This window comes from Hyperolius riggenbachi, chromosome 1 (assembly GCF_040937935.1).
Source record: "Hyperolius riggenbachi isolate aHypRig1 chromosome 1, aHypRig1.pri, whole genome shotgun sequence".
In the NCBI taxonomy this organism is placed as follows: domain Eukaryota; kingdom Metazoa; phylum Chordata; class Amphibia; order Anura; family Hyperoliidae; genus Hyperolius; species Hyperolius riggenbachi.
The window spans coordinates 530,551,011-530,577,921 of record NC_090646.1 but is presented as its reverse complement, the minus strand read 5'-3'; the positions used below and the strand labels follow the sequence as shown (position 1 = coordinate 530,577,921).

At 44.6% G+C, this 26,911-nt stretch overlaps 1 protein-coding gene across 6 annotated transcripts in view; it reads right to left on the bottom strand.

Moving 5' to 3' along the window:
- Positions 1 to 26,911, bottom strand: part of SUSD2 (sushi domain containing 2) — a 314,471-nt gene that overhangs the window by 251,201 nt on the left and 36,359 nt on the right. Inside the window, exon 1 of one of the 6 annotated variants that reach the window (XM_068246352.1) lies at positions 17,967 to 18,043. The exons of the other annotated variants lie outside the window; for them this stretch is intronic. The gene's annotated coding sequence lies outside the window, so the exon portion shown is untranslated. Of the gene's footprint in view, positions 1 to 17,966; positions 18,044 to 26,911 lie in introns of those variants that run through there. 6 annotated transcript variants of the gene reach the window in all.

Genomic DNA, 26,911 nt, shown 5'->3' with positions numbered 1-26,911 from the left:
AAGTTCATTAGTTTCTGTAATGTACTGATAAACATTAGACTTTCATATATTTTACATTCATTACACAAAACTGAAGAAGTTCACGCCTTTTATTGTTTTAATATTGATGATTTTGGCATACAGCTCATGAAAACCCAAAATTCCTTTCTCAAAAAATTAGCATATTTCATCCGACCAATAAAAGAAAAGTGTTTTTAAAACAAAAAAAGTCAACCTTCAAATAATTATGTTCAGTTATGCACTCAATACTTGGTCGGGAATCCTTTTGCAGAAATGACTGCTTCAATGCGGCGTGGCATGGAGGCAATCAGCCTGTGGCACTGCTCAGGTGTTATGGAGGCCCAGGATGCCTCGATATCGGCCTTAAAGAGACTCCGTAACAAAAATTGCATCCTGTTTTTTATATTCCTACAAGTTCCAAAAGCTATTCTAATGTGTTCTGGCTTACTGCAGCACGTTCTACTATCACCATCTCTGTAATAAATTAACTTATCTCTCTCTTGTCAGACTTGTCAGCCTGTGTCTGGAAGGCTGCCAAGTTCTTCAGTGTTGTGGTTCTGCTATGAACTCCCCCCCTCCAGGCCCCTCTCTGCACACTGCCTGTGTATTATTTAGATTAGGGCAGCTTCTCTCTTCTCTCTTATCTTTTACAAGCTGGATAAATCCTCCTCTGAGCTGGCTGGGCTTTCACATACTGAGGAATTACATGCAGGCAGAGCTGTCTGCACTCTGCAGGAAGAAACAGCCTGACACTTCAGTGGAAGATAGCTGCAGGGGGAAAGAAACACACAAATGATCTCTTGAGATTCAAAAGGAAGGGTGTATACAGCCTGCTTGTGTATGGATGTATTTTCTATGTGTGGACATACTGTACATCAACCTACTTCCTGTTTTGGTGGCCATTTTGTTTGTTTATAAACAACCTTTTTAAAACTGTTTTTAACCACTTTTAATGCGGCGAGGAGCGGCAAAATTGTGTCAGAGGGTAAAAGGAGATGTCCCCTAACGCACTGGTATGTTTACTTTTGTGTGATTTTAACAATACAGATTCTCTTTAAGCTCATCAAGAGTGTTGGGTCTTGCATCTCTCAACTTTCTCTTCACAATATCCCACAGATTCTCTATGGGGTTCAGGTCAGGAGAGTTGGCAGGCCAATTGAGCACAGTAATACCATGACCAATAAACCATTTACCAGTGGTTTTGGCACTGTGAGCAGGTGCCAGGTCGTGCTGAAAAATTAAATCTTAATCTCCATAAAGCTTTTCAGCAGATGGAAGCATGAAGTGCTCCAAAATCTCCTGATAGCTAGCTGCATTGACCCTGCCCTTGATAAAACACAGTGGACCAACACCAGCAGCTGACATGGCACCCCAGACCATCACTGACTGTGGGTACTTGACACTGGACTTCAGGCATTTTGGCATTTCCCTCTCCCCAGTCTTCCTCCAGACTCTGGCACCTTGATTTTCGATTGACATGCAAAAGTTGCTTTCATCCGAAAAAGTACTTTGGACCACTGAGCAACAGTCCAGTGTTGCTTCTCTGTAGCCCAGGTCAGGCGCTTCTGCCGCTGTTTCTGGTTCAAAAGTGGCTTGACCTGGGGAATGCGGCACCTGTAGCCCATTTCCTGCACACACCTGTACACAGTGGCTCTGGATGTTTCTACTCCAGACTCAGTCCACTGCTTCCGCAGGTCCCCCAAGGTCTGGTATCGGTCCTTCTCCACAATCTTCCTCAGGGTCCGAACACCTCTTCTCGTTTTGCAGCGTTTTCTGCCACACTTTTTCCTTCCCACAGACTTCCCACTGAGGTGCCTTGATACAGCACTCTGGGAACAGCCTATTCGTTCAGAAATTTCTTTCTGTGTCTTACCCTCTTGCTTGAGGGTGTCAATGATGGCCTTCTGGACAGCAGTCAGGTCGGCAGTCTTACCCATGATTGCGGTTTTGAGTAATGAACCAGGCTGGGAGTTTTTAAAAGCCTCAGGAATCTTTTGCAGGTGTTAAGAGTTAATTAGTTGATTCAGATGATTAGGTTAATAGCTCGTTTAGAGAACCTTTTCATGATATGCTAATTTTTTAAGATCGGAATTTTGGGTTTTCATGAGCTGTATGCCAAAATCATCAATATTAAAAAAAACAATAAAAGGCTTGAACTACTTCAGCTGTGTGTAATGAATCTAAAATATATGAAAGTCTAATGTTTATCAGTACATTACAGAAAATAATGAACTTTATCGCTTTATCGCAATATGCTATTTTTTTTTAGAAGGACCTGTATGTAGGGTAACTGGCTGTGAAAGAAACATCCAGCTGAGATTTAATTTCAAGGACGTCAGACACAGAAACGCAGCCTGACTAAATGAGTGCAGCAGGCATTGTTCCCAAAACACTCTGTAGGTGTGTGAGGACGGCTCAGGATTAGCTCTCATTGGGAGAACAATGTAAACATCCTGGTTTGGCAGGCTAGAGAAGCAGTGGCGGAGTTTCAACATTTCCTACAGCTGTACTGTCTTCATAAATCATGTACAGTGGATATATAGCTCAGCACTTTACCAGCTTCTGAATGCTGAGTATATAATGTATTTCTATACCTTGATATACCAAGGGCACTGCTGTGAGGGTGCTGGAAACACAAGAAGGTAGGAAAGGAGGAGTTAGAAGTTAGGGAGGAGGAGATGTTTATCTGAACAGGTGATTAAATCTTAAAGAGAAACTGTAGTGAAAATAACATATTGAGTAAAATTGCTTATGTTTTTTACAATATTCATTTATAAATTATGTAGTCAGTGTTTGTTCACTGTAAATTCTTTCCTCTCCCGTTCACAGGCGGCAACATCTCTGGCCCTGTCAGGTGATGTCTGTGGAATGTTCATTTACTGGGAGTTCTAAAGCCAGTAGAAAAGATCTTTGATTTCCCAGAATACTCTGTGGGAGAGGAGAATTCCACATAATAAACAGCCTAGGCTAAACCTCAGTGGGAAGGCGGGGCTATGTACCAATATACAGCAATACATAGATATAGGAAGTGTTTCTGATGCTTAAATCAGGATGATTAACATAAAAGTGGGTATCCTGAATAATATATTACATTCTACTATATGTCATTACAGTTGCTCTTTAACCCTTAACGACCGCCTAACGCCGATAGGCAGCGGCTGGTCGTTAGTGGTTTTACATGGAAGCGGCCTTTCCATGTCAGTTCACGGAGGGTGTCTCCGTGAACAGCCTGTGGGCCTCTGATCACGGCTCGCAGTCTAAATGTAAACAAAGAAGAAATCCCCGCTGTTTAAATCATACGGAGATCGGCAATCCCTGGCCTCTGATTGGCCGGGGATCGCCGGCATCTGATAGGCTGAAGCCTATCAGAGGCGGCGCAGGACGCATCGCCGTCCTGTGCCGCCCAGGGGAAGGAGGGGAGGGAGGGAAAGAGGGGGAGGCCCAATATCGCTGCGGAGGGGGGCTTTGATGAGCCCCCCCGCGCAACACAAAGATAGCCGGCGGCGATCAGACTCCGCCAGCAGGACATCACCCTAGTGGGGAAAAAAGGGGGGAAGTCTGGTCACCCTGGCTCAAACACGATCTGTGCTGTGGGCTGGAGAGCCCATTCAGCACAGATCGCAGCAAATGAGCCCGGTCCTTAAAGCCAATGGGTACCGATCAAAAAAAGAAAAAGTCAGATACTCACCTAAGGAGAGGGAAGGCTCGGTCCTAATGAGCCTTCCCTCTCCTCTCCCGGTGCCCTCGGTGCTGCGCTGGCTCCCCCGTTCGCGTCCGCCGCCGCAGGGACTTCGGAGGTCTTCGGGAGCACTCGGGCTTCTGAAGACGGGCCGCTCCATACTACGTACGCGCGAGCGCATCATAGAGGGCGCTCGCGCATGCGTAGTGTGGAGCGGCCGCGTCATCGGGAGCCCGAGTGCTCCCGAAGGCTTCCGAAAGCTCACGAAGGCATGCGGAAGTGGCAGTATTGGACCGAACTGGTCGAATACTGCCACGGGGGATCCTGCGCGGGACCGGGCACCGGGAGAGGAGAGGGAAGGCTCATTAGGACCGAGCCTTCCCTCTCCTTAGGTGAGTATCTGACTTTTCCTTTTTTTGAACGGTAAACATTCACTTTAAGTGGTTAAGTAGTCTAACGTTTAAACACTACTGGGCTCACAATAAATGCATGGACACGTATCCCTAGTAAAATGGAGGTAACACCCCTCGAGATGCACTCCACCCTATTCATCACACCACCAGCATAACTAGATTCACTCCCCGGATCTGTCCTAGGCTGGGAACAGAGCCTGCTGGAGCTTGAAGTGCGGGTAGACTGGAGTTAATATATCTCCACTATGTCAATGAAAAATCATGCAAATGCTTAGACAGCTGTATGCACTATAAATTCTCACAGCCCCCACTGCCATGTAAAGTCCTTGTACAGGTCAGCTGGTCTCAGTCTGTTTCATCCTTATCATTGGGAACCAATCAGGGATTGTTCGCCCCCTGTCTGGCTAATCTATATATGGCTTTGTGGGAGGAGGAAGCTATTGCCCTGGGGAGGGGATCAGATAGTTTTATGGAAAAGGTATATAGATGACCTCCACATCTTCTGAAAAGGAGATGAGGAGGGGTTCAAGCGGTTCATTTCCACAGTGAATGGACTTAGGCCTAATATCCAGCTCACCTCTGAGCAGAGCAAGGTGAGTATACATTTTCTAGATCTGGACATCGCTAGAGCAGGCACATGGTTTACTACACAATGTTTCTTTAAACCGATCGACAGGAACGGTTTTATTGAGACAACGGGCTGCCATCACCCCAATTGCTTACGTGGGGTCCCTAAAGGACAATTCACCCGAGTTAGAAGGAATTGTTCTGACCTTAGTGACTATTTCTTACAATCTGACGTCTTAAAAGAAAGATTCAAGGAGAAGGGCTATGACTATGACTGGCTAGGGGAATTACAACAGGAAATTGCGAATGTGGATTGAAAGTCTCTAGTCCACTCTGGAAAAAAGGTAAGTATGTATGGAGCAAGTCCTTTCGCCTTTCTCACTAATTTCTCTTCTCAGTATAAACAAATTGAATTTATTTAAAAAAAAAAAAGGGATATCCTGCAGGGAGACCATATTCAGAAGGAGGTACTGCCCCCCCGGCCATCATTCATTTATAGAAAAGCCCCTAACCTGAAAAACCAACTGGCTCCCAGTTGTGTTTCACCAACCATGCAATCACGGTTTATAGGTTGGCAATCTGAAGGTTTTTCCCTTGTAAGGGACGTAAGTGTTGCAGAGAGGCTAATGGGAAGAAGTTGAATAAAATAGTGTCTGAAATCAATGGGCGTTCATTTGATATAAAAAAAAAACTTCATAACCTGTTCAAGTTCTTTTGTTGTTTATCTGATCTGGTGCTCGTGCGACCTACAGTATGTGGGCTGCACCACCAGAACATTGAAGAAACGGATAGGGGAACATATAAATAATATAAAAAAGGGCTTTGAGCTACATAGTGTGTCACTACATTTCAAAAAGGAGCATCAGTGTAATTCATTACACATGTCTTTCTGTGGTATAGATAAATTAATTTTATACAATTATAATTGTATAATATTAGAGGTTGTAATAAAGTGCAGGAGATATCCAAAAAAGAGACACGCTGGATATATGATTTAGAGATTCACTGGCTCCAAAGGGCCTTAATGCAGACCTAGATATAAATTGTTTTATTAGTAATGCTTGAAATATTATAATATCTATGAGGTTTTGAGCCATTTCTCAGTAATGGCAGTTTGCTGCTAAATAGGTTCTGTATATTTGCTGCAATGGTTGTAATGGTTTATGATGTGGGCAAGATTCTATCCCGATTGTATGTGTGTGGGGGAATGAACCGGGTGGGGTTTTAGGCTAGGAGTGATAATGTATTAGTTTAGGCTATGTTTGTGTAAGGGTGATAGCTTAGATGGATAGCCGTTGAGGATTTCCGGTTTTGAAAGCTTTTTTAGTGGATTTTTAATAAATGAAATTTTGTATACAGCGCTGGGGAGAGAGGGAGGGGTGAAAGGGTTTCAAGTTGCCAGTCCACTGTGCGCCGCCAGCCCCTGATGAGTCAGAGTCTGACGAAATGCATAGGGCGGAGCTACGACACACGTGATTGGTGAGGGGAACGAGAGTCTTACAGAACTGCACAGAGGAACGAGCGAGTGAGCGTGGATCTAAGATGGCGTCTGTCGGAGCGGTCAAATGGGGACCTTATCTGTTATATGATACGCTTGTTACCACCTCTGCTTGTGAGTGCAATATTCTTTTATATCTATTAAAATTGTGGGGTTTACACTATATCAGCGCTTTTAAGTTACAGTGTTTTACTATTGGAAGAACCTGAGACGAAATTATTCTGTGCTATAGAATGCTATTATTCTTAGGTTTATAGGGTGAGTGCGGGCACGTGAGGGGATGTCCTGGCACTGGTGTCCTGGTTTTTAAGGTGACGGAGAGTGACACTTGAGGGAAGGTGCTGGAAACAACTTCATATGCAGTTTTACACTATGTTTTCCTCTTGTTTTTATTTCTTGCATATGACGTGAGGTCTGTGGCTATAAGGATTGACATCATCGGTACAGCGTGGACTATATACAAGGAACTGTGGACTTGGATCACGGAAGTGAGATTATTTGATCCTTATAACCTTTGATTGTGAGCGCTTACTTTTGTAGAGATTTTAAGTTGATTTTGCCTACCACAGCAATAGTGAGAACGCGAACCACGTTCTGCAAATTTTTATTTTTGGTTTTATCCTAAGCGCAGTGCAACTTTTAGAAATTTGTGTACCAATCAGGGAGTGTGCCCTCTATAATGCTAGACGGTAGCAGGAACAAGGGTTAGGCACCACCAGTGAGAGTGCTTAGAGTTAGGCACCACCCGGGTGGTGGTTAGTTTTAGGCAACACCAGGGGGGTGGTTAGGGTTAGGCACCACAGTGGGGGATTTGGGTTAGGCACCACCGGGGTGTGGTGGTTAGAGTTAGGCACCACTGGGGGTGGTTAGGGTTAGGCACCACTAGGGGAGTGGTTAGTTTTAGGCACCAGCAAGTGAGGGTTCTGTGTGAGAGTAGGGTTGGGTTAAGCTGTATTGTTGAATTACGTAATGATTTTTAACGTTAATATATTTTCGTTATTATTTTGCATCTGTTTTTACAACAGTATTTATCATTAACCAAGTCTCACAACAATGTCTATCGTTATCAGATTTCGTTATCCACTGGCACCATTTCGTTATCCAGCCAGGCCCTTTTTTCATGCACGCTGCAAGATGTAGTTCTTCCCAGCTACAAATTGGGCTGCCCCTGACAGTCTTCATCAGGGTATATATGCTGCGTGATTGCCTGGCCACAGCCCTTTATGCTGATTGTGCTGCAATAGTTAACCCTTTCAGACAGGGGTGTAACTACAAATCCTCATGCCCCCCCCAACAAAACTTTGGTGGGGTCCCCCAAAGTTAACATTCTTTCCCTTGCCTACCTTTGCTGACCCTCACAGCCGGGGGCCCATCTTGGAAAGATCATACAACAAGTGTGGCCATCATAGTCTTCACACCCATAACAGTGTAGCCACAAATACACCTGGGGCTTGATTCACTAAAGCGTGCTAGCACGATAGTGATAAGCCGCTTTGCACGTGATATCATGCGCGCAAGGTGTCGTTATCACGTTCTAAGTATCATTATCACGTGAAGTCACTGCAGATCACGCGAACGGTATGTAGATCATGAATTATTACTGTATACAGCACATAAAGTGACGCACGTTAAATTTTGCGTGCGCCGTATTACATTAACTCACATGTTAATGTAAGCACCATTGCTGATTTCATTGCCAAACTATCTAATGATTGCGTGAAGCGCCATAGCTTTCAATGGCATTCCGCACTTAGCTCGCGAAGCGTGAAGCCGTTCGCGTGATAAAACTTAAAGAGACTCTGTAACAAAAATGTCATCCTTTTTTCTACCATCCTACAAGTTCCTAAACCTATTCTAATGTGCTCTGGCTTACTGCAGCACTTTCTACTATCACCATCTCTGTAATAAATCAATGTATCTTTCCCCTTTTGGACTTGTCGCCCTGTGTCTGGAAGGCTGCCAACTCTTCTGTGCTGATCTGTTATGCACACCCCTCTCCAGGCCCCTCTATGCACACTCCAGTGTGTGTGTTATTTACATAAGCCAGCAGCATCTCTGCTCTATTATCAGTGAAAGAGAGTTGGATAAAAATCCTCCTCTGTTAGGCTGTGAAAGGAGCTGGCTGACACATACTGAGGAATTACAGACAGGGCAGAGCTGTCTGCAGGAAGAAACGATCAGCCTCACAGCCTGTCACTAGTAATCAGTGGATGAGAGCTGCAGGGGGACAGAAGGTAAACACACAAGTGATCTCTTGAGATTCAAAAGGAAGGCTGTATACAGCCTGCTTGTGTATGGATGTATTTTCTATCTGTGGACATACTGTACATCAACCTACTTCCTGTTTTGGTGGCCATTTTGTTTGTTTATAAACAAACTTTTTAAAACTGTTTTTGACTACTTTTAATGCGGCAGGGAGCAGCAAAATTGTGACAGAGGGTAATAGGAGATGTCCCCTATGCACTGGTTTGTTTACTTTTGTGCGATTTTAACAATACAGATTCTCTTTAACATAATGCTTTGCGCGCTCGTTTGTGCGTGCAAAGCCTTTACAGGTGATAACTGAGTTATCACGCTTTAGTGAATCAAACCCCATATGAAGGATGGATTCCTATATTGGTGGAAGGAAAGGTTAAACGGTTTGGCCCCCTGAAAGCTCTGGGCCCCCTGCAGTTGCAGTGGTTACTGTAGTTACTCATGTTTCAGCAGTTACGCAAGCATCAGGGAGAACTCTCACATGCAATATTTTTTGTTATAGCTATAGTTAAAGAACATGCACATTTTTATGCCATATCTACCCTCCAGACTACAGATTAGGTTTAGCTCTGCAATTTCCCTGTTACATTTCATTCAGAGTCTCTATATTTATTTCACCACTCCGATTTATTTCAGTGGGTTTTATGAGTGGAAATAACTTGCATTTTTGCAAAGAACAATTTGAATTTACCAGCAGATTTGAAGACTCTTAGATGCCGGCAGATTAAAATGGAAAGCTTATTTTTTTTTTATAACATTAATAACATTGAATTTGAAATTAACTGTAAAAAGCCTAAGCCGCATTCTAATGACGTTTAATGAGCTTTAGTAGGCAGACATTAGAAATACTCAAATTACATCAATTAAGCATTCTAACAATCACATGACTGTGGCTGCTCTGTTCTTATGTGAAATTATACACAGTGCCAGGATGTGATCCTTTGGCGTGATACAGAACTTGCAGTAGGAGATAGTTTATAAAAAATGACTAACAGTGATGGCAATTTATTAGAGTGAGTAGTTGCAAGCACAATGTGAATCCAAAAGTGTAAGCTATCACACTTCTGTAGCTGTGGCCAGCTTTTACTGCAGTTGCCTATTCAGCAAATAATAAGCTCGTCAGTGTGATGACTTCAGATGCCACTTTTGACAGCACTGGCCAGTCTTGTGAGCATTGTGTAAAAGTTATGTTGATTATATTTGTAATGATAGATTATGACTCAAAAATGTTATTTAAGGTCAAACAGGGTCCTGTGCCACACCATCAGGCAGGAACCAACAACTTTTTTAGAACTAAATCCTTAAAGTGTTCCTGAGACGGGGGAAAAGTTCTATTTTATTTATCTGGATCTTCTAGACTTACATTTCCCTCAGATTCCTCCTGGTCCCCTCTGTTGTTCCAAGGTGCCCCTCTAAAAGCTTGCCAACTGTACCAGTCACAGCCTACTGAGCATGCGAGGCCCCGCCGTGTGTATCCTTGAACATGCTCAAGTGGCTGAGAGGTGCAGCGACGCAAGCTGCACATGCGCAGAATCCTGCTACCAGCAATTTTTTTGAGAAGCACAATGGACTGGGAGGAAACTGAGGGACCTGTAAGTTTAGGGGGGGGGGGGGGAAGGGGCTGTAAAATAGAACTTCTTCCCCGACGGGGTTACTTTAATAACAGTAGTGAGACACCTAGTGGCTGAACTGAAATATGACATATTGCTATACCTATGAGCATGCATAGGGTGCCTCAGGAGTGGGCCCTCCCCTGTAGGTCCTCACAGCTGAGTCTCCAAGGGAGCCTGACAAACAATGTGGTCTTGCTGCTCAAACTGTAAAGTCAGTCCACCAGGGAGTCAACCAGTCCACACCCGGATCCTCCAAGGGTATGTAAGAGCAAAGTCCGAATAGAAGAAAGACTGGGTCTCTACCTGGATTTATGCTAAATTTGCAGATTTACAAAAGTACCATAACCACTAAAAACACAACGTTTCGGCCAGAGGCCTTTCTCACACTTGAGAAAGGCCTCTGGCCAAAACGTTGTGTTTTTAGTGGTTATGGTAATTTAATAAATCCGCAAATTTTGCATAAACCCAGGTAGAAACCCAGTCTTTCTTCTGTTTGGTGTCCATGGGACCTCTTAGAATGGAGACCCTGGTATCCTGTCAAATCACAATATGAATATTTCACTGTCACTGTAACGATTGGTGTCAGCAAGCACAGATATTCTGATTATTGGTGATCTGCAGTATCACCAATAATACAGATGCTATACCTGATTATATGGTGATCTGCAGAATCACCAATAATGCAAGTATAGCGTGACACGATACAATCGTATACAAGAGGGTGCTTGGTACAATAGAGTATCTCTATAGGGCACAGGGATACAACCTCCAGCAAACTGGAACAGCAGACAACAATAATAATATACAGCGTAAATTCAAGTCTGTGGAAATATCCACCACACTGTAATTCCTCAGAGGTGTGGTTACTTCTGAATGGGAACCCCGTGTGTGAGATCCTCCAAAGGACGGAGTGGAGGATTCTCGGCCTCTAGCAGCAAGGGTTTGCTAGTGGCGGTCGTCTCAAAGAGGCAAGCCTCTGATAGAACCCTACAGTGGGAGACGTTCCACTGAAGGGAGAAAGGTCAGCCAAAATGAGGTTCGGCAACAGATCAGGCGGCAGCAGTACAGAAACGTGAGACAAGAGAATAGTCGGAAACCAAGCCAATAGTCGATAACGGTACGGGCTCGCGAAGTACAGAATCAGGAAGCAGAAGCGTAGTCAAGACAGGCACAGAATCATACACGATAAATCAAACAGTATAATATGTGCATATATTGGCGATAAACCAATATATAACACAATATCAGAGACAAGGCTGACTAGGTCTGAGTGCTGACACAGGGTATCACAAACACAGACGAAGTGTGACTGAAAAGCACTTCCTTATATACTGCCTGGGAGAGAAGTCTCCACCCCAGGCAGCAACCAATCAGAGCAGGCTAAAATGTCAGCTGACCTCCAGGTCAGCTGACACGCTTTCTAAGAGTATAAAGGTGTGTCTGTCGTGCGTGCACGCCCCCTAGAGGCAAGATGGCAGAGCCCTGGTGAGCAGCATGCTGGTGAGTTTGGAGCAGAGTGCTCGGACGGGTTTGCGCAGCGGATGCGGACGAATTTCCGCATCCCGCGTTGGAAGCTCCGCTTGCCGGACTGGATGTGACCATATTTCCGCAATCCATCCGGCGTTGCGGATTTTTCGTTACAATACCCCTTCCTCTAGTCATGGACTACGGACACGTCCCACCTGGCCTGTCAGGATGGAGCTCATGGAACCATCTCCTAAGATTACCAGCATGTAAATCACCTGCTTTGACCCAGGACCTTTCCTCTAGACCGTACCCTCTCCATTGCACCAAATACTGCACTGAACCCTGAACTCGTCTGGAGTCCAAGATCTCCTCAACCTCCCATTCAGGCTCACCATCAACCATGACAGGGTGAGGCGGGAGGGAATACACCTGAACAGCCGGCTTCAAGAGCGACACATGAAAGGCTTTTCCCACCTTTAGAGAAGGGGGTAAATTGACCTTGTAAGTGACACGATTAACCCTTTCAGAAATTGCATATGGTCCAATATACCTGGGCCCAAGTTTTGCTGACGGCTGTCTTAGAGCTATATGTCGAGTAGACACCCAAACCTTGTCTCCAGGTTTGAACTCCCACTCCGCAGATCGTCTCTTATCTGCCTGCCTCTTCTGTATGCCAAAAGCTTTTTTCAAATTTGCACTGACACTAGCCCAAATCTTTCTAAAAGATTTCTGCCACTCCTCCAGAACAGGGAACGGAGAGGCCCTCACGGGTACGGGGGAAAATTTGGGAAACTTCCCATTGACCACCTGAAAAGGCGCATACCCCGAAGACTCATTCCTGAGATTATTATGTGCGAACTCTGCAAATGGTAGAAACTCTACCCACTGTTCCAAGGACTGGTTGATCCTTTCCGTCTGACCGTTGGTCTGCGGGTGGTAACCCGACAAAAAGGACAAAGACATACCCATCCTTTTACAGAAGGCCCGCCAGAATTTCGAGACAAACTGGACCACTCTGTCTGAGACAATATTCTCCGGAATACCGTGCAATTTAAAAATGTTTTGCACGAAAAGATCAGCCAATTCTTGGGCAGTAGTGAGACCCTTCAAAGGCCATCTTACTGAATCTATCTGTGACCACCCATATGACAGTCTTTCCGCTGGAAACCGGAAGTTCCCCCACAAAGTCCATGGAGATATGCGTCCATGGTTCCTGAGGGGAGGGCAGAGACTGTAAGGTTCCGGCTGGAGCCTGTCGGGAGGGTTTGCTCCTAGCACAGACAGAACAAGTTTTAACAAATTATCTGCAATCAGGTTGTAAAGATGGCCACCAAACAGATCTACCTAACAATTCCTGGGTTCTGGAAATACCAGGTTGTCCGGCATTCTTATGTCCATGAAACAGTTGCAGAACATTGGTACGCAACTGACAGGGAACATACAGAACACCTTCCGGTTTCCCCTTTGGGACCTCTACTTGAAAAGGGTTAAGAAGGTTAGCGAGATCTTCCACTATTTCGGTGGCTGCCAAAATGATCTCCTTGGACAGAATACTTTCTGGAGAAGGAGGTGGCGCTGTTTCTGGTTCGAAACAACGTGATAGAGCGTCTGCTTTGATGTTCTTACTCCCTGGTGTAAATGTAATTATTAAATTAAACTGGGAGAAAAAGAGAGCTCATCTGGCCTGTCTGGGGGTGAGTCTTTTGGCCTCTTCAACATACTGCAAATTTTTATGATCTGTGTATACAGTTATTACATGTTCCGCCCCCTCCAACCAGTGGCGCCACTCCTCAAAAGCAAGTTTGATGGCCAACAATTCCCTGTTTCCCACATCATAATTCCTCTGGGCTGGAGAGAATTTTCTAGAGAAAAAGGTACAGGGATGAAGTTTACCTTGAGGACCTGAGTGCTGGGACAACACTGCTCCAACTCCAACCTCCGAGGCATCTACCTCTACTATGAATAGATAAGCCACATCCACATGACGTAGTATAGGGGCAGAACAGAATGCTTTTTTCAAAAAAGAAAAAGCCGCACAAGCTTCCTCTGACCAATGAGTGGCATCAGCCCCTTTTTTCGTCAAATTGGTAAGTGGAGTCACCACAGACGAGAAACCCTTGATGAATTTCCTATAATTCGCGAATCCCAGGAATCGCTGCAGGGCTTTAAGCCCAGAGGGTTGTGGCCAATCCCTCACAGCAGAGACCTTCCTGGGATCCATGGATAAGCCTGTCGTGGAGATAATATATCCCAGAAAGGATATCTCTTTCATCTCAAAAACACATTTTTCCAATTTTGTGAATAATTGATTCTGCCTGAGTTTTTGTAACACATACTTGACATGTTGGCGATGATCGGTGAGATTTTTAGAAAATATCAAAATGTCATCTAAATACACAATTACGAAATGACCCAGTACCTCCCTAAAGATCTCGTTTACAAACTCCTGAAAAACCGCAGGAGCGGTACACAACCCAAAGGGCATTACTAAGTATTCATAATGCCCCTTGGGCGTGTTGAACGCCGTCTTCCATTCGTCTTCTTCCCTGATACGAATTAAGTTGTAGGCCCCTCTCAGATCCAGTTTAGTAAATACGGAAGCCTCAGACACTTGTGTAAATAAGTCGTCAATGAGTGGAAGTGGATAACGATTTTTAATCGTGATCTTATTTAAACCCCTGTAGTCAATACAGGGACGTAAACCTCCGTCTTTTTTTTGAACAAAAAAGAATCCGGCTCCCGCAGGGAATCTAGAAGGGCGGATGAACCCCTTCTGTAAGTTCTCCTGAATATAATCATCCACGGCCGGTTTTTCTGGATGAGAGAGGTTATATAAGTGACCCCTAGGAGGCATGGTTCCCGGTTTCAAATCAATTGGGCAGTCGAAAGGTCTATGTGGAGGTAATCGATCTGCTGCTCGAGGACAAAACACATCAGAGTAATCCTGATATTGTGGAGGGACTCCTTCCACATGAACCTTAGTAGAACACAAGGCTATACTTTGTAGACAATGCTGAGAGCAATAAGGAGACCATGTGGTCAGCTGCCGATCCCTCCAATTAAACTGAGGAGAATGTAAACGTAACCAGGGTAAGCCTAATATCACTGTAGAAGTAGACATTTTTAAAACAAAGAATTGTATGGTCTCGTGGTGCAAAACTCCGACTTGAAGTGAGAGAGGAGGAGTCTGACGCAGTGGGGACTTTCCTTGTAAAGAAGAGTCGTCAATTGCCGTGACGTGCAAATGTTTTTCCACAGGAAGGACAGGAATATTTAAACTTAACGCAAAATTTAAATCTATAAAATTAGCAGTGGAACCGGAATCTACAAACGCTGTGGTAGGAGAATTTTGCCCCTCCCAATCTATGGAGCAGGGCAATAATATCTTCTCTTGTTTAGGAGGTAAAACTAGTCCGCCTAGGGTGGTACCCCCAACCACACCTAAGCCGAAGAGTTTACCGACTTCCTACCACAGTTTTGTGCAATGTGACCTTTCTCTCCGCAATACATGCAGAGACCCTCTTTACGTCTTCTTGTCCTCTCAGCCTCCATGAGGCGCCCTTGGCCTAGTTGCATAGGCTCCTCAGACTCATCTGTTGCTGAGCTAGTAGCCCCTGAACCCCTAGAATACATAAGGTACCTGCCCTTTTTGTTATACCTGAGGCGTCTATCTATTCTAATAGATAATGTTATAGCCTCATATAGATCTTTAGGCTCTGGATGGCTAACCATTACGTCGGTTACTGCTTCCGACAACCCGTCCAGGTACCTATCAAGAAGTACATACCGCTCCCATCTAGAGGATACAGCCCATTTCCTAAATTCTGACGGATATTCCTCTGCTGTACTGTGTCTCTGTCTGAGGTTTTTAAGTTTGCGTTCAGCCGTGGCAGCGCTATCTGGATCATCATAGATGACCGCCATGGCCTTAAAAAATTCCTCAACGGAAGCAAGGGCAGGATGCTCATCAGGTAGACCATAAGCCCAAGTTTGAGAATCTGCATGCAACAGAGTCTTAATTAAGGTGACCTTCTGAGCCTCAGTTCCTGAGGACACAGGTTTCATCTGAAAATTCTGGAAGTCTGACCTAGCGCCTAAAAATTTTTCAGGGATGTTCATTTTTGGCTCACTAGGAGCCGGGGGAGGTAGAATGTTAAGTGGTGGTTGCAGCCTCTGGACAGTCTCTGTCAGCTGAGTAATCTGAGCATGCTGAATAGCCACAGTAAGCTTCAGCTGTTCTAACTCTGCCCTTACGGTCTGAAGCTGATTAACCACCTCCTCCATCTTACATCTTTCTGGCAGGGCCGGGCCGTGGCATAGGCTGGAGAGGCTCCAGCCTCAGGGCGCAGTGTAGGAGGGGGCGCAGAATTCATTCAGCTGTCATTCCTAATTGTGTTTGAAGCAGAAAGAAATAATAAAAGGGAATACATGGCAGTGTCTGCAAGCCAGATAACTAGATATTAAGGTGTTGGGGAGGTTGTGGGCCCTGTGGCGCCTCTTAGTCTATTAGCAATCAGTGTGTAACGGCTCGGGAGGCAGGGATGGAGGGGCGCACTTTTCTGTCTCAGCCTTGGGTGCTGGAGGACCTTGTCCCGGCTCTGCTTTCTGGTCTGTGTTTATGTAACGAGTGGTGTCAGCAACCACAGATATTCTGATTATTGGTGATCTGCAGTATCACCAATAATACAGATGCTATACCTGATTATATGGTGATCTGCAGAATCACCAATAATGCAAGTATAGCGTGACACGATACAATCGTATGCAAGAGGGTGCTTGGTACAATAGAGTATCTCTATAGGGCACAGGGATACAACCTCCAGCAAGCTGGAACAGCAGACAACAATAATAATATACAGCGTAAATTCAAGTCTGTGGAAATATCCACCACACTGTAATTCCTCAGAGGTGTGGTTACCTCTGAATGGGAACCCCATGTGTGAGATCCTCCAAAGGACGGGAGTGAAGGATTCTCGGCCTCTGGCAGCAAGGGTTTACTAGTGGCGGTCGTCTCAAAGAGGCAAGCCTCTGATAGAACCCTACAGTGGGAGACGTTCCACTGAAGGGAGAAAGGTCAGACAAAATGAGGTTCGGCAACAGATCAGGTGGCAGCAGTACAAAAACGTGAGACAAGAGAATAGTCGGAAACCAAGCCAATAGTCGATAACGGTACGGGCTGGCGAAGTACAGAATCAGGAAACAGAAGAGTAGTCAAGACAGGCACAGAATCATACACGATAAATCAAACAGTATAATATGTGTATATATTGGCGATAAACCAATATATAACACAATATCAGAGACAAGGCTGACTAGGTCTGAGTGCTGACACAGGGTATCGCAAACACAGACGAAGTGTGACTGAAAAGCACTTCCTTATATACTGCCTGGGAGAGAAGTCTCCACCCCAGGCAGCAACCAATCAGAGCAGGCTAAAATGTCAGCTGACCTCCAGGTCAGCTGACACGCTTTCTAAGAGTATAAAGGCGTGTCTGTCATGCGTGCACACTCCCTAGAGCAGGGGTGCCCACACTTTTTCGGCTCGCGAGCTACTTTTCAACCTGCAGAGTCCATGAGATCAACCCCCCCCCCCCCCCCCCCCCCCCCCGCAGCATACATAAGGATTCTTCTCAGGCCCCACCCCCACAAGCCTAGCAAATAGCAGCAGCAGGAGCAAATGTATATACATGAAATACTGCAAATGTACTGTATTATGCTGGCCATACTGCAAATGTACTGTATTATGCTGGCCATAGTTATGCTACAAAGCACATATAAGAATATACTGCATATACACATTTCCCCACATTGTCCAAATATTGGTTTGGGGATTCCAGCTCTAAACTACCAAGTGCTAGATAGGAGAAGCTGGCATCCCCCATAGTGTCCTGTCCTCACCCCTTGTGTCCTGTGAAGAAGTTTCCCCACATCAGCCTGCACACAGAGAGCTGGGGGGGGGGGGGGATGGTACTACAGGGCAGCATCTGTGCAAACTATGAGGCAACGCTGACATTCCTTGTGAACAGACGCTGCCTGCTATGTGTCTCCAGTATAGAAAGAGACATGCAGAGAGTGGCTGTTATTCCGAGGACAGAGGCCAAGCTGCAATTAATTAAAATGTCAGTACTCTTAACCAGCAAGGAAGCGTGCTGGTGTACATTGTCTCCCCTGTGCAGAGATGGCATATTGTACTTCACAGGAAGACGCTGACACTGCTTGCACGGAGGGAGAGAGTCTGCTCACTTGCTCCAGTATCACACCTTTTGTAGCTAGCAGCCTCCCCACCAGCTGCACACACACGAGCTGAGGCAGGGCAGAGCAAAGTGGGGTGTCTGCACAGCGACTCTCTGGGCATGATGAAAGCAGCATTAGGTAATGTATGGCAGTGTCGCCAGCTCTCTGAACAGTGGATGCCGCCTGCTGATGTCTGCCACCTGAAGGACACAATTCTAGATCCGGGAATGTTGGCATACTTGCTCTAATGCTCAGGTGGCCCCCAGGGACCCTCACGCCAGCTTGGGGAGAAGACGCTGCTCACGCAGGCAGCCTGGAGAGGTGGAGATGCAGTGTGTGGGTGTCACATGGCCTGGAGGGGAGGAGACCTGTCTCCTCATTCGCTCCTCTACACTTCAGTCACGCCTCCTCCTTAGCCGCGCCTCTCCTTTCTTCTCGGTGATGCTGCTAATGCAGCAAAATCTGACAGCCGCAGCTGCGGCTTCAGTTTATGACATCACGCGGCCAGGCGGCCGCGATCTACTCAGGAGGCGGTCGCGATCTACCGGTAGATCGCGATCGACCTATTGGGCACCCCTGCCCTAGAGGCAAGATGGCAGAGCCCTGGTGAGCAGCATGCTGGTGAGTTTGGAGCAGAGTGCTCGGACGGGTTTGCGCAGCGGATGCAGACCAATTTCCGCATCCCGCGTTGGAAGGTCCGCTTGCCGGACTGGATGCGACCATATTTCCGCAATCCATCCGGCGTGGCGGATTTTTCATTACAGTCACCAATCCATTAATGCATTAACTTACTCAGGGCTGCCAAACTATCTCCTCACAGTACAAAATACCTCTCTGAAAAAGCTCCATAGTGTGGCTGCCTCCAGGATTGCACCCACAAACATCAAACGCAGCAGAGCATCTCCATCTAGTGGCTATTTAGCAAAGTGTTATAAACAAACTATGCAGCTTACAAACACAATAACAGAAAACTACTGTAATAAGGTCACTAACTGGGAATTCTTTATAACTTTTTGGTTTTGCTTTAAGTGAAAATAGTTTTTGTAGCAATACGTGATTATTTCCTTTAAGAGAAGAGTTAAAGTTATTTACTCTGAATGAACTTTGGTCTTTAGAAATACAGTATAAGTATGTTAGCTACCGACAAAACCATCTTATCTCCCAGACGATATTGCCTAAGTTGATTGAAATGTAACATTGCATGGTGGAACAGTTACATTCCATCAGGTATAACGGACTATGCACTTATAGGCAGCTTTTGTTATTGGCGGCAATTTTTTTGTATTACATTTTTATTTTTGAATGTATAATTTTGAAATATTGGAGCATAAAAATAGATTCTACCTTGCAGATACTGGTTATTAAGTAAGAAATAAAATCATAAAACAAGTACTGACATTTGGTGAAACCTGCACGTATAGACCAGAGATAGCGCATTCAGTTCCGTAGCTTGCATTCATGAAGACCTAAAAGCCCAATACAGCTAAATGCAAACTGGATTAAGTGCCTATAATGTATAATTAAGGCTGTATGTATGTTATAGACCAAAAGTTCTGCATGCTTGGCCTACAAGGGCATACAGGAATGATTTGATTGGCTCTGCCCACTCTCTCAAAGTACTGTATTTTTTGGACTATAGGACACACTTTTTCTCCCCCAAAAGTGTGGGAAAAAGTCACTGTGTCTTATTGTCCAAATGCAGGGAGTTCCTGACTTATGAACACCTGCCAATACGAACCTCCAACCCACCCCAATGTTGGGGACTCCCTGTACTGTGGCCATACAGAGGAGGACACGGGAGAAATGGAGGACATGGGGACACAAATGGGCAAAGTGGAGGACAGAGGCAGACATAGGAGGACATAGGCAAACACATGGTGAACAGAGGAGGACACAGGGAGACACAAGAGGCACAAGGGGGCATGAGGTATAAAGGGGGCATAATCCACAAGATGCCCCTTCACCATGGATGCACCAGGATTAGTATATATATTTTCTTCCCCTGATTTTTGTCCTCTAAACCTAGGTGCGTCTTATAGTCAGGAGCGTCTTGTAGTCCAAAACATGTGGTAATATATTATGGTTTTGCTTTTTGGACATTTGCTGGAAGTGATGAACTACAGCTAATTTTCATTTTGTGAAGGCAAAAATGAATGTTCAATGGGCTTAAGAACTCTTCACCAAAACCTGGAAATGAGGTGAGGTAAAGTGAACATGTCTCCAAATATTTATGAAATGAGACTAAGGCTTGAATAGTACATACCCATTCCTGCCCTCTTCACTAAGCTGTTCCTACTGGACAACTACAACCATCTCTTGTCATGTGATACTGTTGAAAAAATTAGTTGGCAAATGCATATAACAGACCAGGGCCAGATTTTTTTATAAGTTTAGGGAGTTTCATAGTGCTCCATGCAATGTCTTTCTACAAATGTTATCAAATGGCAGATTACATCCTACAGACTGAGAGATGTTTTTGTGTGCGCTTCTGTCCTCTTTTTAGCATCTGTAACATTGATGTTTTGCTGAAAAGCGTACACAACTGCGTTGGTGAGCTCAGGACTTAACAAACATTGAAGCAGCATGTCTTAGAATGTATTGTGTTCAAAAAGAGCACATCATGTAAAGGTGGCTAGTGTACCAACCCCGTCACCTCCCCTCATCTAACGTATGTACGAAGCTCTTCTGACGGAGATAGGCGAAAATAGCCGATCTCCATCGGGTCCGCTCTACTGCGCAGTTTCGCCTATGTCCGTGGGAAGAGCGGATACTGTGCCTGCACTGAAGCCAAAAGGTAAATATTTACATCGCCGCTGCTCCGGGAGGATTTTCTCCGCCGCCGTGGGAACGAGGAGGATGGGGGAAGCCTCAATAGGATCCGGAGGCTTCCCCCACCCCGGGTGAGTACCCCCCAGGGGAGTTTTTTTTCATTACAGATTTTCTTTAAGGCCTGTATACACACTCAATGTCACCTGACGTGGATCGGGAGCTGATTCCTTGGGCAACATTGCAGGGCGAAGGTTATGAAGACACACTGATCACTTTGCAAGTTAGCAATGTGTTCTGTTTAATGGGGTTGGAGGGGGGGGGGGGGGGGGGGCTGACATGACGCGGGGGCAGGGTAAGTGGGGGAGAACAATGCAATCTCTTGTCGCTTGGCGAATCGCTGGCTGAGCAGTCATGGGGCATAGGGGGCTGCCTTTACACATGCAGGATTCTTGGCAGAGGCAGTTGGCCACCTCAACTGATATTCATCTGGTGTATTAAGGGGCTGCAAAGCTCACTCATGTCAGAGACTGAGCTTGTGTAAGAATAAACCGTTTAGTAAAAGCTGTAACAAAGATTACAGCAGCTACTGTAGGCTGAGTTAATCAATGCTGCAGCTTAGCATGAATATCAAGCAGAGTAGGTCTAACAAAACAGACATATAATGCTCATGCAGCTTAATCTGTATGAGAGCGGACAGCTTTGGCTAATGTCAGAGAGCATGGCTGCTGTGCTACTGAGGCATGCTAGAACTTTCAAATTGCATTACAAACCTCACAAGTCATCAATTGTCGTACAAAGCTCATACCAAGTGTATTCTGTGTCTTTTCCATTAATTGAAAAACAATTTCTGGAATCTGGTAGCCACATTTTGGAGTTTTTAAGCCTTCCATGTTCTATTCACAAATAAAAAAAAATCCCTAACTGGGCTGTAAAGGGAACCTAAAGTGAGAGGAATATGGATGCTGCCATCTTCATTCTCTACTATTAACCACTTCGCATCCAGACCTTGTTTTCCCCTTATGGACCAGAGCAGTTTTGACATTTAAGCTATGTCCCTAATAAATCAGCCATAACTTTATCCCTACTCACGACACCGAAATGATCTACATAACTTTTTTTTCAGCACAAACTAGACTTTCATTTGGGGTGGGGGGGTATTGTGTCCCATGAAAACTTTTGTGTTCTATGCATTTTAAAAGGGAAAACTAGGGGGAAAAAAGAAAAAAAATCATTTCTCAGTTTCACCAATTCCAGTTTAAAAATAAAAAGTGCTACAGTATATAAAAACCATGCCACCAGTATAATTGCCCCCCCCTCCCCCCCCAGGATAGATAGCCAGATGTGTCCCGAATATCAGCCCTCCCAGTATAGTCAGATGTGCCCCCAGGAATATACAGCCAGATGTGCCCCAGTATTGTATGCCCCCCAGGATCTCCAGATGTGCACACACTATTAAATCCCCCCTTAGTTAGCCAGATGTCCCCAAGTTAAAATTTCAACCCTTCAGATATCTCCACCCTCCCCCCAAATATGGATAGCCAGGTATGCCTTCCCCTTGCCAGTCAGCCCCCTCCGTGGCCAGATCACCTAAAAAACCCAACAGCAAGCAGCCTCTCTCACATTACCTTGTTCCTGAAACCTTCCTGCAGCCCGAGCCTCTGTTTACTGCTCTGCAGTCAGCCCCATCATACCAAATATCCGGATCGCAGCTTGTTGATATCATCAAGCCGAGACCCTAATATTAAGCAACAGGGGGCTGAGAGCAGTGCGGTAAATGGAGGCTCAGGCTGCAGGTGGCTGATAGCTGGAACAAGGTAAGGTGAGAGAGGCAGCTAGCTGCTAGCTTTTTATAGGTGATCTGGCCATGGAGGGGGAGAGGAAGGATCACCGCTGTTGGCTACAGCATTGATCATTCATCTGTGGGGGGAGGGGGTCTCTAATTGGCTTGAAGGGAACCTGCTCCCTTTCACCAATTAGTAATGCAGATGAAAGTGTTGGGGCGCACACAGGAGTACGCCTGATCGTCCACAGCTATGTTGCATTGTGAAATTATATATCTACATCCTCGTGGCTTTGATGAAGTCACAGAGGACATAGTTATACTGTAGTGGTGGAATAAGCGGTTAAACAATGCCAGTTGCCTGACTCCTGTCCTGATTCTCTACCTCATAATACTATAAGCCATTGGCCCGGAATCAGCATGCAGATCAGCTGATCGGGTCTGACTTCACTGGCTGCATGCTTGCTGCAGCTGTGTGACTGGAATTGGGCCAATCAAATGCACTTCCTGCCAATTTAAATTGGACCAATTGCAAGTCACATACACTTTGCATTATGTTTATATGCAAACCGAAATAATTAGCATCTCCTTGACTATCTTATAACTGTTGAACAATACTGAAGGGCGGAAGGATCATTCAAAAAAGGCTGTGCAGGAAGTGATAAGTCAGTCACATTATCTCTGATTGCTGATGTAATAGTTATATGTTCTGTTTTCTCTTGCTTTACCTTCCTTAAAGTGGTATGAAACTCAGCATTTCCTCTTTGCTCTAAAAGAGTATTTACAGCATGAGATCTACTACCACAAAAAAAAAATAAAAAATAACAGAACAGCATTCAAACAGTTAAACACAGCACTTTGTTCTTCAGTGGAAAGCTCCTTGCTTCAGTGGAAAACTTTTGGCCACACCCAAAGAGGTGATAACATTATACTTTGTTTACATTCCTTTGTCAGATACATTTAGTAAACATTAGGGAGTTGTATCCCACTTTAATAAAACTGAATCCAGCTGTGTGTGGATCTGCAGGACAGTGCCTCGTGTGACCTCACAGCTAGCAAGGCTCCACTGTGGATATCAAAAAAGCCTTTTTTTTAATCAGTGACCTAGTAATCACAACAGAGCTGCCAGCTTTCAGGATGCCTTTGATTATAGAGAAATATTAAAGGTTAACCGAATAGTGACACAGCACAAAAATACGAGGCGATGTTGACCAAAGGCATTAATAATGCAATACAAAGGAAAACAACAGAGATGAAAAAGAATTCAGGAGCAGTAGTTGGCAGTAAAGTAAGCAGCACCACTTAAAGGCAAGCTGCAAAATAGGACCACATCTACGGATCTACAAGAAGAATATTACAAAGTCTTAGCTTTTTTATAACAAAAAAGTATAGTTAATATGCAGAAATTGCTGATTTTAGCTCAGTTTCAAAATGTTGACAATAAACATCACATTATTCACGGAAAGCAATCCCATACCTCACACACAGTGCGACAGATTCACTAATCAGCTGTAAAATTTACCATCACTTACACAAAGTATACAGATTGCCCAGCAAGCTCATAGGGCTTGATTCACTAAGACAAATAGCATGCCTTATCAGAGATAACACGCCTTATCAAAGTTAACACGCCTTATCAGAGTAGCATAGCAAACTTATGCCTGCTAACTGGCAATGGCGAGAGCTCCACTCGTCCTGCCCTGAGCCCCTGCGGGTTCAAAGCGCTCGCTATGCTACTCTGATGAGGCGTGTTAACTTTGATAAGGCATGCTATTTGTCTTAGTGAATCAAGCCCTTAGTGAGCCAGAACTGACACATCATTCCAGCAGTTCTCTGGAGATGTGTTTAGTGGACACAAACGGGCGATTTGCATATTCAGCAGTGATGCATTGTGGGACACCTCATATACTCAGTCCAACCTGAATAATTGCAAATACTTTCTGTTTTAAGAAGGTACACTTCTGTTTTGCGTTACGCAAGGTAAGTGATGGGCATTGTGCTGCCTGCGTTACCAGTGTCTCGTGAAAACAATCCCCAAGTGACACACAAAGTAGAAAGAACTATAGATGCCAGATTACTGTACATTGTCCAGAATCTCTGCATTATATTAGAAGCCATGAGGAGGGGGAGCCTGTGGCAACAGGAAGAAGATATTAGGCCCTCAACTCTGGTAGCAGGAAACCGACACGCTCAAGTGATCCTGAGCCTTCATCCAGCCACTGTAGTGCTGGAAAAACCACTACAGAAAGGGTGTTTCAAAGCTTCATTCCAAAAGACAAAACGTATGTGTATAATTTACACGTAATCATCATGACTGCTTTCAGAGCTTTCATTTTTTAGTTGTGGATTTAGTGGGGATTTAAAGCAAACCTGAAGTGAAAATAAACTTATGAGACAATGGGTTGTATGTGTAGTACGGCTAAGAAATAGAAAATTAGTAGCAAAGAAAAGAGCCTGACGTATTCTAGTACAGGAAGAATAAAACTAAAAAACTTCAGTTGTTATCTATGCAAATGAACTTCACTGAGCTATTTGGCCCACTGGGTCAAATACAGTCCTGTTTTAAGAAGCACTTAAACAGCCAAGAAACAACGAGAGACAGCTTGAGATAAGGTTTTACTGCAGAAAAGTTCAAAGGGTCATTATTTCTGCTTTGCTTTATAGCCTAAACGACAGAGTGTGGTTTCTAAACGGCAAATAATGACAAAATAATGCAACGTTATAAAAAAAAAGCTATATAACTGAAAATAAAAAATATGAGACTCTTTTCTTTGCTGCTAATTTTCTATTCATTATTCATACTACACATACAATTCATTATATCATACTTTTTTGTGCTTCAAGTTTGTTTTAAGAATGCAGCCATTTTATATAGTAAATTATGAGTATCTCGTGCCATCACACGGGGCAGAAACAGTGACTTCTTTCAGACACCTTCTTATTAAAGTATGTTGATGCTGCCAAAACCTACACTAAGATTTAATCTCCACCACCTTGGTTACACAACCTGCAAGGACCTTGCCTTGAGGCAAGTATGAAATAAACACAGATGTGATATTACAAAACCGAACACTGAACTTACAAAGTAAAAGTTCAGTTTCCTTAATATTTACTGTATCATTTAGCTTTGGGTAAATAATGGGGACTGAATCAACTATTGCCTTCACTTAACTAGTTTGGCAGTGAGATGTGGCCTAGTGAATGTAATTTGCCAGCCCGGTATACTGTATAAGCCAGTACTTTGCTTAGTAGTGTTTATGTTTGTTTGTTTTTTTACATAAATGCAGCTGGAATAATAATACATAAACTATTGCTGCTTGAAAAGGCAGAGCCAAGTACTTAATGTGGAAGAGGCAAGTCCAGGGATAAAGGAGGCCAAAGGGAGATTCAACCAGGTCCCATTTATGGCTGAAACTTCAATTCTGTATGGACTGATCCTGCACAGCACTGCAGGTAATAAGAGTAGAAAACAGGTACTACACCAGGAGAGTGTCAATGTGAAAGAGGGCATCCCAGGGATAAAGGAGGCCAAAGGGAGATTCAACCAGGTCCCATTTATGGCTGCCTGAAACTTCAATTCTGCATGGACTGATCCTGCACAGCACTGCAGAGTATAAGAGCAGAAAAAAGGAACTGGATTTTTGAAACATTGGCCTCAATTCACTAAGATCATGCTGGTGATAACAAAGAGAAAACTTACCACCAAGAATTGATCTTGCCTTATTAAGGTGTAGAGAGAAGTTTTCACTGTGAGAGAGAGCGTTATCTTATCTCTTCATTCCTTACGTTACCTCCTCTGTAGTTAATTTCACTTGCAGTTAATTAACAGCCTGTCTTTAACTTTAGAATTCTGCAGTTATTTTAAGGATTGAAGAGTTAACCTAAAGGCCCATACACACGTCGGATTTTTCTGAACGACGGGTCGTTTGAACGTCCCGTCGTTCAGTCGTTCGCACGCGGAATCAGACGTGTGTACGGACTATCGTTCGCGTGATAAGACTGGTTTCCAGCGATCCGCCCGGCGGTTCGCTGGAAACCAGTCTTATCACCCGAACGATAGTCTGTACACACGTCGGATTTGACGTGCGAACGACGGAACGTTCAAACGACGGGTCGTTCAGAAAAATCCGACGTGTGTATGGGCCTTTAGAGATCTCAACTTAACTTAAAGACAGAAGAGTTAACTTTAAGTTTGCCTGAGGTAAAATGTTTCCTGAATACTACATGCCTTATCACCATGGTGATTACTCTAGAAACATTATTAAAGACAGGGGATAAGCTTAGTGAATTGAGGCCATTGTCTGCTGTTAAGGGCAAAAGTTTGTAACCTATTCTTGGGTCACATTGGTTTTCTGAAAGGTTAGTGCTAGGATTTGTAGCCACAGTGAGAACTGTTTTTTTTTTAGTAAATCTGGACTGTGTTCAACAGGGGCGTTTCTTGGGTCCTTGGAGATCGGGGGCACCTGTGGGCACCTGGCGGGGAGGTATATGCGGCAAAAATGGGCGTGGCCATGAGGTGAGTGGGTGTGGCCACGGGTGGGGCCAAATGTACATGAACTTAGCAGCGGTGTAAGCTACAGATAACGGGCCTGCCCATCGAAATATTGGATGGAGCCCCCTGTCCTTTATTTAGAT